At 38.7% G+C, this 10,114-nt stretch overlaps 1 long non-coding RNA gene across 1 annotated transcript; it reads left to right on the top strand.

Moving 5' to 3' along the window:
- The first annotated feature begins 1,146 nt into the window (after positions 1-1,146).
- On the top strand, positions 1,147-8,889 carry LOC121064469. Its single transcript, XR_005816513.1, has 4 exons — positions 1,147-1,597; positions 4,683-4,825; positions 5,719-5,866; positions 7,292-8,889. It is a non-coding gene; the product is annotated as an uncharacterized LOC121064469 (long non-coding RNA).
- Positions 8,890-10,114: the final 1,225 nt, after the last annotated feature.

A 10,114-nucleotide genomic window follows, 5' to 3' on the forward strand; every position in this document is an offset into this window, starting at 1 on the left:
CTATTTTCCCCTGTTTTTTTTTTTTTTTTTTACAAGTCTTTGAACCAGTGCTTTTAAACTATCAATTTTTGAGGCCATCTCCTCATTTGGGTGCAGAGGTCAAAGATCAAAGGGCTGGAAGGTAGAGCCTACTTGTTCATACTTAAAATAGTTCTGTCCCTTTTCACAGCATGAGGCTTTAAATTGTAAACTACCATGGAAAACGCCAAAATCATGCCTCCTCGTCCCATGACACCTCTTCGGTGTGTGAAACTTTTCTGTCAGGTTGTGTCTTAAAATAAGTTTGGCTTCTGGCCCCCCTATCTATTGCAAAGCATCTACTGCAGAATCTCACTTCTTCAATGATTAAAGTTTGTAACCTAAGCTTATTTCCAGCTTTCATAGTTTAGTCATACCCCATTGTTCTTGTACTAGTAATGTTGTTACAGCTTAAGCAAATTTTCTTTCTTCCTGGTATATACTTTCATAATGTATCTACGTACAATAATCAGTCTATAAAAATAGCAGAGCAAAGTAGTAAAACTATTAAACTACCATATTTTACAGGAGAAAGTTTCCACAGGGTGCTTTTCCCAAAAGGTAAGATTATAAGGAAATATCTGTACTTGGAGCCCATAACTTCTGAAGTGTATTTACTAACTTAAAGCCTATTACACAGAAAGGCACAAGTGAGAACAGTATTCATCACAAATCCAGCATTTTCAGCAACATGCTAATAAAGTTTAAATGCTTGAAAATAAATACAATATTAATAATAATAAAAAAAAAAACAAAAAAAAAACAACCCACAAGACCTTTAAACTCCCTTTTGGAAAATTAGTTCACTCCAAATGAATTCTGTTAGTACTGATAAATAAATAGTGATTTCATGATGCTGTTTATTTACTGCCATTTAGATTTTATCTTGGATCAAAATATGTAAACAAATACACAACTCCAACAGTTTTGGAATTAAATACAGAACTGGTATTAAAACTATAATTTCAGTTGATACAAAGCATGATCTAGCCAGAAACTTAAATTAAGGTTGAATCACAAGCCATCTGTATTGCTATAAACACCCTTGCTGCATGCAGAAATCTAGTCACAAAAGAATACTCCTTGTTCAATGCTGAGTTTTGTAAGAAAAACACATTTATTCATCCCATTTATTTTATATTGTTTTAATTATCTCAACAATATGATCATTCAGAGAAAGGCATTCTTGACCATGAAGAAAACTGTGATGAATGATCAAGATAAAAATTGTCATTTCAGAGTCTACTTTAGAAAGCTTCCCTCTTGCCAAGAAATTGACATCATAGGTGACACTGGCAGCTTCATATTATCATGAATCATCTATGACAGAAGAGTTTCCATCCTAGTTTGAGAATACATACTAATAATATGTAATTAATTACTAAGTTTCTATTTTCCAGATTATTAAAAAACATTAACAAGTCCTCATAGCAACACTCGTCTCATTTTTCATGCAGAGAAAAGAACAGGCTGACTAGGTACTTAACATTTACTTGGCCAACCGTGTCATCTGCTCCACTCAAGGCACAGTTACTTGACTTCCCCCCTCCTAAAGTCCCAAGTGCTGTCATCTGCAAAAGTAAGTTCAGCTGCCTCCCATCCCTTCCTGTCCTCTTCTGAGGTCACTGGAGTTCAGCTATGACCACTGAACCTGCCCCAGCTGCTCAGGAGACTGAACAAGGGCTATGGGGAACCTGTTCAAAAACAGAGCAACCGTGGGAGTACTGGGAGCACTGGCTTGTGAGTCCTCCCCACCTCACAAGCCTTTGCTTCATCCCTCATGGGTACAGAGGGTCTTGGACATCAAAGACCACCACCTCCTAGAAGGAAGGGATAGGTCATTGCCTACACAGAACCACAGGTTGGTAGGGACCCCTGGAGGCCATCTGGTCCAACCCCTCCACTCAAGCAGAGCCACCTTGAGCCAGTGGCCCAGGACCATGTCCAGACAGCTTTTGAATATCTCCAAGGAGGGAGACCACAACCTCTCTGAGCAATGTGTGCCTGTGCTTGGGTACCCTCACAGTAGAGAACTGCCAGTTCTTTTCATGGCCAGTTCGAACAGGCTCTGACCGGCCAGAGGACCTGGCCTGCGCCAAGGCCTTGGGCAGTCGGAGGAGCCCAGCGGGCCCTCAGCAGGTGCATTAATGAAACTGGCAGCCATGATGGCGGGGTGGGAGTGAGAGGTATGTGCATACCTGATGGACTGCAGCCATGGGCCACCTGTGGGCCACCCAGCTGGCAGCACTGCCGTTCTCATGACACACCAGTAGAGGATCACCACCCAAGATCTCGCTGCCATTTCTGTTCCTCTTCCGTAATATCATAAAGGATCTCCTCTGTTTTTCAATGTCAACCTTCTTTCTGCTTCCTCCATTTCATTTTTCATCTGTGAGCATTTATGTCGCATAGTGAGAGAAGCAGAAGCTTTTATGGCCTTCATGTGGACGAGGGATGGAGAAGCATCGGTTTTCTGCTCCTTCTTTTCGTCATCCCAGTCTCTGTTGCCCCTCTGTTTTGTGTCCTGACAAGGGACAGTGGAACTAGCCACAGTTCAAAAGGTTAAGTTGCTCAATTCAATGGACAGTACTACTTAGGCCAATGCAGCCATTCAAGCAAGCAATCAAAAGCATGAAAGGTTGGTGCCCATGCCTGTGAGCTTTGGTCATGATTGAGTTTACTGCATTGAAAAAATTTATAGGTCAGACTCACTAGAACAGAGCTGGCTGGCAAGGAGTTGGTGATCAGAAAAATATCAATGTTAAGTGTATTAGACATTAGGCAGTGCTGCTCCATTTCTTTTGCTGTACTGTTTCTCCTTTGCTTGTACAAAGGAAAAATGCTTTTCCCTAAAAATATTTTCAGACAGACAAATATGCACAGCATAGCTTCATTTCTGAAATAAATGAATGTTTGCACTGATCTCTTTCATGCTTGTGTCTCTAATTTTATTCTTTATTGTGCTAACTCTTCAAATTTCCATTCTCATTCTCTTCTTTTGCAGCTCTGACAACTGGAATTTTCTCCAGGCCTCCACCCATCTTTATACATTTCCTTCTTTTCTTCACCAGCACTTTGCTTCACACTGGATATCTCTCCTATCTTGTGTGGTTTCTCTCCCTACATTCCCATTTTTTTCACTTTTTACCATGAAATTCCCTCCCTCCCTCCATTTCTTTTTCCCACCTCCCTCTCTAAAATAACATTCTCTGAAAAATTATTGATTTCTGGTGATTTCTGGTTATCATTTTTCAAGCTATCATTTGCCCCCTTATCTCTTCAACCTGTTGAAGACCTTTCAACCTTTCTTATTTCTTTCCTGCTATACATTATTTGCTTCCTTATTATTTGATCTCTGTGACTCAGTCCCTCCAAGTCTATGTCTAGTTATGCTTTCCATTTATTTGGCATTTATTTTCTTGAAAATGCTGGATACTCCTGTTAGGTGATGAACAGCTTCCAAATTCAGCTGAGTTCAGTGGATACCGAATGACACTCTCCATCTCATGGAATTTAATTCTCTCATTCTCTCTGTTTCTTTCCTGTACACCTGTCCTCGTGTTTCCCATGCAATTTTTTCTTTTTTTCTTTGCTACTCAGATTTTCTTCATTCTCCTTGGTTGCTCCCTTGTCTTCCTCCCCCTCCTCAAGCTCCATTTCTTTCTTTACCTTTAATAATAACTTTACTATTACTTTTGTTTCATAAATAATATGAATTTGATTGTAGTGATGATAGTGAATTTAACAAAGTATATAATAAACCTAATAACCAATATGTATTATGTATAAGATAAAAACAGTGTTATGTTATTTTTATACAATTTATTAAATAAAACATAAGGATTAATAAAATTTATAAATAAACCACATTAACTGTACAACATCACAAAGTAAATATAAATATCTTCTTTGATATATTAATGTTTTGGAATATCTGTCATTGAATCAGATTGTACTCTAAAATCAGTTGTAGGTAAAAATTTTAATCTATAGAGCATGTGGAAATTTTATATTTTCATTGTTTTAGAAAAAATTAAGATATATTTAACTGTAGAAAGATGAAAATCATCTTTGAAATTCATTTGGATATTGCACTTTGCAAAGTGTCTTAATTTTACTTCCTTTTTGCTTTTCAGAACTGTAACCATACATGTAATCTTTCTCTTCAAGAGGAAAAATAATATTTCATTTTATTGAAATGTAACTAAACATATATATAATTACTAAATATTAAGTATTATATATATAATGCTAAATCTCATGAGCCAATTGTTGCCTTTATGTCCATTATACACTATGTAAATATGTAAAGGGTGCGTGTCAGGAGGATGTAGCCAGGCTCTTCTCAGTGACATCCAATGATAGGACAAGGGGCAATGGGTGCAAGCTGGAACACAGGAGGTTCCGCTTAAATATGAGACAAAACTTTTTTTTTACGGCGAAGGTGACAGAACACTGGACCAGGCTGCCCAGGGGGATTGTGGAGTCTCCTCTGGAGACATTCAAAACCCACCTGGATGCGATCCTGTGTGATGTGATCTAGGTGTTCCTGCTCCGGCAGGGGGATTGGACTAGGTGATCTTTCAAGGTCTCTTCCAATCCCTAACATTCTGTCATTCTGTGTTTTATTACTGCATGTTGTTCTTTTTTTCTCTGCATTTCAGTAAGCTGCTGGTGCTTTTCACTGTCCATGAAAACTTTCCTGACAACACCCAAATCTTCTTTTGCTTGTGAGAAATGTTTTGCTTTGGACCTTCCAAAACAAGCCTGAAGGCATTTTGGTGGTACAGACCATATGGCAAAATTGGTGAGTAGTGCATCAAAAACTTTCCAACAGTTGCATTATTGACTTAGAGTTGTACTGGGAAATAACTTCTCCAAAGGTACAGGATGATCCTGCCATTTAACCCCCACCCACTCCCGTTCCCTCCAAAAAAACATGTTATTTATAGTTATCCTGGAAGACCACTAATGTTTTGTCAATGGAAATGCTGTTGAAAGAGCATACTAAAAGTTATTTTTCATTGACCAAGAAAACTCTGGGTCATACTACTTCTGCTGTTTGACAGCTAAGTAGAAGGGAAAGTCCAAAAGTGAAACAAGCCAAATGGATTCAGTCTCAGTCCTGTAACTTCAGAGCCCTCATAAAGTAGCTATATGATAAATCTAATCTATTGTAAACGTGGACCATCAGGGAAGCCTTTGGGAGTTTAAAATGTAAACATTTTTATTAAATGGTTTATACCTTATGTCCATTTATGTACCACACACAGTGAAAATTTGACTTCTAAAATTCTGGTGGATATAAAAACAGTTATTATGATCTATTACTTCTTGAGAAGATTATAAATGTCAGGGTGAGGTTGGGTGTTGCAATTGTAAATTAAACATGAAAGTTACCCGAGAGTGTTTGCAGCCTGTACCCAGTGCTCTCCTATGAGACTGGAAAGAGGAGTATTTGTTTTTACATGAAAAAATCCAGTTAAGAAAGTACAACCGAGAGTAGTCATCTATATATTGGTGTGAATTCAGAGTTTATAAAAGGTTCTGGCATGACAGTAGCAAGGACTGAACTCTTTGACTTGACCTCAGACATTTACAGCAGAACTCATTCTGAACTCATTCTCCTCTGTTCAGGAACGAACCTTCTTCTATTCTAAATGGTAAAAAAAACAAACAGTGCTCCTTTTTTTTCTACAGCTAAATTATTAAATCTACAGACTGGTATACAAGCAATGCTTTGAATTTATCCACCAACCAAAGAATTGCCAAGCTGTATGATGCATTCAGCTTGTGGATGTGAACTGGATTGGAAACATGCATGAGAAGGAACAGGCGAGTAAAGACGGTAAGAAAAGACACAGTGCTTCCCCAGAGAATCTAGAGAAATAGTTTTTTATTCCTTGTGATTTTTAACCCTTACTCCTCATATTTTTCTGCTATTTGGTATGTGACTTACCTCTCACCCTGATCCCCAAGTGCCAGAATACCATCAGCCCCTGGGATATGGAGCTATGTCCCTGGGTCCTCCCACTGCACTGTAGAGGATTAGTTCTAGTTCTGCTGTACCAGAAGCACCATCTTTGCTGAGGAAGGAAGGTCTGCCCTCTCACAGAACATGTATAAATTTAAAAGCAGGTGTTGAAAAGTGTTGCAGCTGCAAAATCACTTGAAGTAAAAATAAGAAAATGCAGCTTTCCATTGTGCTCTTTCAAAACTACATTTGACAATAGCAATTACAGACAACTCCACAGCGTAAAGAAAATATAAATCTGGAGTTTCAGATTATATTCCTTCACATTTAAATAACCTCAGCTGTGCTTATCATCACTTCAAGCTAATTCAGTTGAATGAACTGTAAACCAAATAGATGCTTGTCCTTAAAGACAATAGCTTCTGTGTCCACGTCAAGCTCTAATATTCACAGTGATGGATGAGGAACTGCTAAAATAGTTAATGAATACATTATGTTAACATGACTGTTGGGTTATTTGTGCAGTTAAATACTGGTCTGTAAGAAAAGCAAACAAGAAGTCTGAGATAAGCCATATCTTGGCAAACATTTAAAGGCGGAAACAATGAAGGCAGAACCAGGGCCTTTACATGTACTGCCTTAATCTCCCATTTAACTCCTTGTAAGGAAATAAAAGCCCAGAAACTGAAAACAGGCAGGGATTAAAGGGTATCTGTCTTGATATATAGAACTGGTAAGTCCTGGGGAGGGGGAAGAACCAGGCCATGACATAACCATCTGTTTCAGCATTTGTTGTTTTAAAGTCCATTTTGTACTCTGTATATGAAAACAAGCCAAGGATCATCACAGAAGAGAGGCTGTATTAGGTCATTCTGCACGACTCTCTTGTCTTGAACAAAAGCCTGAAGCAAATGCCTAGGAAAGAAGACAAGTTTAGAGGAATAATATCTTGACAATTGCTCTGAGAAAATTCCCAGCTGACAACGGTTTGTAGTGTAGGGACTACCTGAGATAGAAATGATTTCTGTGCGTTTAATCATCCCCTGTTTATTTCTTTTCAGTGTTCTTATCTTGTCTCTTCTTAAACATATATAAATTTTTAGCACTCACTATCCTGTGTCAAGGAGTTTCATTAAACATACGTTGTATGTAAAAAATGTCTCCTTTAGTTTGTTTTGAATCTCCCACTTGCTGTCTTTATTTGAATGCTCTTCACACTTGCATGAGGTCAAGATCTATTGAAAGCCATTTCAACAAATACTGAAAACTATTTCAAGCAATTGTTTTTGTCCTCATCAGGGCCTCCAGACAGTATGCAAGTACAGACAAAAGGAACAGGAACAGTATAAACCTGAGACCTGGTACATAGAGACATCCTCCGAGAGATCCTTGAGACAGATACCTTGAGAACCATTTTGAGAACCAACCTTTAAGAAGCATTTGAATTGGAAAAAGCTGAAAATGAGTTCTTCAATGAACACCCATCACAATGTCATAACTTGTAGGTAAAAAGCAAACAGACAAATCCATCGTTAACTTTGGCAGAGAGAATTCTCAACATTGACTATTCATTTCTATCATTAAAATGCAATTTTAAGCCAATCGGTGGTATCAGTTGAAGTTCATGGTTTATGGTGCCAGTGACTGATAAAAATAACAGACTGCTTTCCTTTTTTGTGACATGCCCTCTGACTCATAGGTAGGCAGCTAGTGGCTCTTGGTTACGCAAGTGTAACTTTGCAAAATTCAGTGAAGTTAGTCCAGATTTCCATGAGTAAAAATGCATTTGTATGGCCAACTGACTCAGCTGATATCCTTTTACTCTAGTGTAAGATTATCACCTTATCTTAATCTTACATCAGAGACAGGATTTTCTAAGAGTTCTTTATAAACTGTAGAGTCATGTAACAGAGTAATTAATCAGGTATTCGGACAGCAGCTATAACTTCCGTTTGCAGTAGAGATCTGACATCTCTTTACACTAGTTTTAGTCTAATAAAAATCTGTGGTGGAGAATCATACCTTTATTTCAGTTCCTAAACTCTCCAATGACACTGACAGCTGAAACAATCAAGTCCTGCACAGAATTTGAGGAAATGGTTTCTTCTTTATTTTGTGGATGATACTTTTAGTCTTTATTAACGACCCCACATATGCTTTGTTTTTCTCTGACAGCTTGAACAAGTCAATGCAATCTATAGTAGTTTCACTGAATTGTACTTATCTCTGTCTGAATGTTATGTGGTACTTAACAAATAACTAACAAAAGTCAACATATATTTTATCCTGTGCAATTTCCTCTATTCTTTAAAAAAAACAACTACTTTGGCATGATACTGTGTTATGAGTATGTGTTGCCTTCATCCCGTTTTGTACCACTGCTTATGAATTGAATGATAGTTAGAATTTCAGAAGAAATTTCAGGATATAAGTAATGGATAAGGCATACCCATTACAATCTCCAACCCTTTGCTGCTAGCCAGACCATGGGAAAGGAAAGGAGCTCATTGCAATGTTAAACCCTGTAGCTTGGTCTGAAGGAACCAGGGGTGGAGATTGTGATGGATTCCTCTAAACTGTTGTAACCCACGATCTGAATTGCATGTTATAGGAAATTCCTATAGCACGAACCACTCAAACCAATGGAGGATGAGCCTTGCAAGACAGATAGCAAGTGCAGCAGTGACCCGACCTGAGCTGGCTTTGGCATCCAATAACTCCATGCAACACACCACCTTTCCTGTCCTGAATGACCACCATAACAGATGAGTTCTTTTAGTCATGGACTAAAAGAACTCAGTGGACGTTTTATGAACATTTTATGAACATTTCAAAGAGGTGATCCTTAGACCAAGGGAATGATATCTGTGTATTAATTAAAGGGTGGTGATTAATGAGGATGTATGGGACCTGAGCGTGTCGTAAATGGTATGAAGTAAGGGGTGGGTGCTGTTGAGATTTTGGCTGGGATAGAACTAATTTTCTCCATATAGGCTCACACAATGCTGTGTTTTGGATTTTTAATGAAAATGGTGATAACACACTGGTGTTTTAGTTGTTGCAGAGCAGTACTTACACAGAGCCAAGGACTTTTCAGCTTCTCGTGCTGCCTTGCCAGTGAGGATGCTGGGGGTGCACAGGGAGCAGGGAGGGGACACAGCAAGGACAACTGACCCAACTTGGCCAAAGGGATGTCCCACACCATGTGGTGTTGTGCTCAGCAATAAAAGCTGGGGTAGAAGGAGGAAGGCAGGGATGTTCAGAGTGATGGCGTTTGTCTTCCCAAGAAACCATTGCATGTGCTGAGCCCTGCTCTCCTGGAAGTGACTGAACACCTGCCTGCTGATGGGAAGCAGCGAATGGATTCCTGACTTGACTTTGCTTGCATGCATGGCTTTTGCTTTACCTGTCAAACTGTCCTTACCTCAACCCATGAATTCTCGCACTTTTACCTTTCCAATTCTCTCTCCCATCCCACTTGGGGAGAGCGAGTAAGCAGCTGTGTGGTACTTAGCTGTCTGCTGGGTTAAACCACAGCAGAGTCCTATTGTAAATCATTGAGGCTTGTGCTCCCAGTGTATTCTGTCACTAGAAAACAAAACAGACAAACAAAAAACAAACTCACAGTGCTTTAGGAATTATTTCTGCCATGATGTATGAGAATAACACTACCCTACAATTCATGCTCTTCTCCATTTCTCAAATGGATGATATGAATATGTTATTTTCTTTTTCTCGTTGACCTGTAATCTTATTTAAGGGGAAAGAGAGATATAATTCTTGTTCTTTGGCCATTCTGGGATGAATTCAACAGCACTTGATTCCCTTCAGTCAACTTGACAGCAAGGAACACCAAAAGAGAGCAATAAATGGCCAAATGTTAAACATAGAGTAATATTCAGCAACTGCATATTTCTATTTCCTTGGAGATAGACCTAGCTGCAGGTAAGGGTAAGGGTTATTAATGCTAAACTCATGTTGTTGGATTAACAAATAACTTCACCTGTACATTCTGTACCTGTTTGTGGGGGTATGTAAATTTATATTCATATTATGCCTCTAGGGCAACATGGGAAAAAGCCAACATGCTATTGATGCGGCCAACCACAAATGATTTTTTAA

This window comes from Cygnus olor, chromosome 2, assembly GCF_009769625.2.
Source record: "Cygnus olor isolate bCygOlo1 chromosome 2, bCygOlo1.pri.v2, whole genome shotgun sequence".
NCBI lineage: Eukaryota > Metazoa > Chordata > Aves > Anseriformes > Anatidae > Cygnus > Cygnus olor.